Raw genomic sequence first — 2500 nt, forward strand, 5'->3', positions numbered from 1 at the left:
ACGACAGGCTAGGCAGCGCCACACCTAGCCCGGTTGTGGTCGGGACGAATCCCTTCCATTTGCCTCGAGCGGTGTCGGGTGCCCCGGCAGGCCGGGCCACCCGGTCCTACTCGAGGCCAGAGCGCTTGGCCTTGGGGGTGACCGAGGTCGCACCAGCCTCGACATCACCGGCCGTTCTGAACGACAGCGCAGAGGAGAGAGGGGAACTCAACTTGGGGGTGAAGCCAAAGGGACAAACATGAACACACTTAAACACAACTGTTTTTGGTATTTTGATTTTTGGGGTCCCTAGAGTGGGATTTAACTCGCGGTCAACTCGCAATGTGCTCAGTCAGGGGGCAGTGCTTCATCCGATAGGCTTTTCTGTCTGTATTTCGAGGCAAAGATGTTCACTATGTCCACTGACCCGAGCAAGGCCCGCCACGATAGAAGACGTGCGACCCGCTCCTTCCGGGAGTTGGACAATCCCAGTTCAGACAGTACTTGCCAATTGTCAGCGTGCCACTTTCCTCTGGCTCCAAGAGGGAAGCCAAAGTAGGTGACCTGCTTAGCCCCTGTGAGCTCCTGGATCTGTGCGTTCAGATCCAGGTATTTCGCGGCCTTTTCTGCGGCGGCGGCCGAGAGGCATGCGGGTCCCATTTCGTACCGCACAGTGACATCCACAACCAGGGCGGTACCGTCTCGGACAAAAATGAGGTCAGGCTTACGCAGTTCCCCAGCTGCGTTGCGCAGGTGCGGCTCATAGTACACTGTCCACTCACACTTCTTGCCCTCAGCTGCCAGGATCTTGCACAGCTTGTTGTGCCGGAGGATTCGCGCCTCCTGCACTGCAGGACATATGCCCAGGATATGCCCCAGTGTTTCCCGAGGGTGTGCACAGTGCCGACAACCTACGTTGGTACCTGCCTGGCCTCTCGCGAGAAACTCCCTGGTGGGATAGACGTTTGACCGCAGTTTTAAGGCTACGATTCGGAGGCGTTCCGCCAATCGCCCTCGATTGGAGATCCAGCCATTGCTGACCGGGTCCTTGCGGAACAGCTCCACCCCCTCACCCTGACAGCGGAGTTGGGCCCATTTGGAGTGTTCCTCGTCCTTCCAATTGGAGGGCCGGGGGATCACCTTCGTCAGAACGACGCGTGGTGCCTCCTGGGCAGCCGCCTGGGGGTCCTGCGCCTCCAGGGGCTTCGGGGCATCAGGATCCTCGAACCTCGGGACACTGGACATGTCCCCACCCGCCGCCAACCAGAGCCGCTCCACTTCGTCACTTATCCCACACGCGTAGGATACTTTCCGTATGACATCATCAGATGAAGTGGCTACGCGAATCAGCCTCCTCACTTGCGCTGCCGGAATGGCTTTCGCCAGGCGCGGCAGCCCAAGGCCCCCGTCCCGATGCCGGGAGTGGAGGAGGCCGTCCGAGGTACAGGCAGGTAGGTGGAACCATTCCTTCACCTTTCTTCGGTTCATAGAATCCAGAGCCTCCAAGGCCACACGACCGGTGTTCGCGTAATCGGCCTGATAGTGCAGCCTGGGAATGGCATACTGCACCAGCAAAGAGAGCTTCTGCGTCGGTTTGAGCGGAGCAGTCCCTATCCTCTCGAGCCAGGAGCTTAGTTGCGTACCCAAATCTGGTTTGTCGATCCCAACCCAAGGACCGACATTCAAGCCCAGATATCGTGTCGACTCGCCCGGTCCCAGCATCGTGATCGCACGGCCGGCTATCGTCCAGGCCTCACAGGTGTTAACCGTAAAGGAGTCGCATGTCGGATTCAAGAAGAACCCCTGACATTTTGTGGGTTGCACTCGTAGGCTCGTGAGGTTGCAGAAGTCCTCTAGGATGCCGATGTTATGTTGCATACCCTCCCAGGAGTCACTCAGCAGGACGAGATCATCCGCGAACGCCAGGGTAGCCAGGGAAGCACTCCCGACTTTCACTCCCCGCCCGATCGTCTCGAGCTTGGCTATCAGGGGGTCCATTGCAATATTGAACAGCAGGGGGGACATCGGGTCGCCTTGCTTGACTCCGGATTTGATGCTGATAGGTGGGGTGAAACCATTAAACACTTGTACTCTCGTGGTAACCTTCTGGTATGAATCCTCAATGAGATTCACGATGTGTTGGTCCACCCCTTTGGCCTTTAGGACACAGGAGATGTGATCGTGTGACACCGAATCGAAGGCCTTGGCTATGTCCACGAATACTACGCCGAGCGGACGCCTCTCTTGCTTCACCTTACGTAAGATGAACTCAAGCACCTTCAGGTTCTCGGCACACCCGGGTGCCGAGACGAACCCCCGCTGACGGGGGTTGATGGGACATGCTGCGGCGAGCCGAGCGGTGAGCACCCGCGAGAATAACCTCAGCACAATGGACCCGATAGTGATGGGGCGCCAGTTGCCCAGCAGCCTCAGCTTCTCAAAGTCCACTGCTTTCGGTATCAGCACAGACCGACATTCCTTTAGTCCGTCCGGGACCGTGCCAGTGATCAACCAAAGGCTG

At 58.1% G+C, this 2500-nt stretch overlaps 1 pseudogene; it reads right to left on the minus strand.

The window, feature by feature from the left end:
• LOC132246937 (28S ribosomal RNA) overlaps window positions 1-2500 on the minus strand; it is a 9753-nt pseudogene that overhangs the window by 2771 nt on the left and 4482 nt on the right.

Source organism: Alligator mississippiensis, unplaced genomic scaffold (genome assembly GCF_030867095.1).
Source record: "Alligator mississippiensis isolate rAllMis1 unplaced genomic scaffold, rAllMis1 scaffold_22, whole genome shotgun sequence".
Taxonomy (NCBI): domain Eukaryota; kingdom Metazoa; phylum Chordata; order Crocodylia; family Alligatoridae; genus Alligator; species Alligator mississippiensis.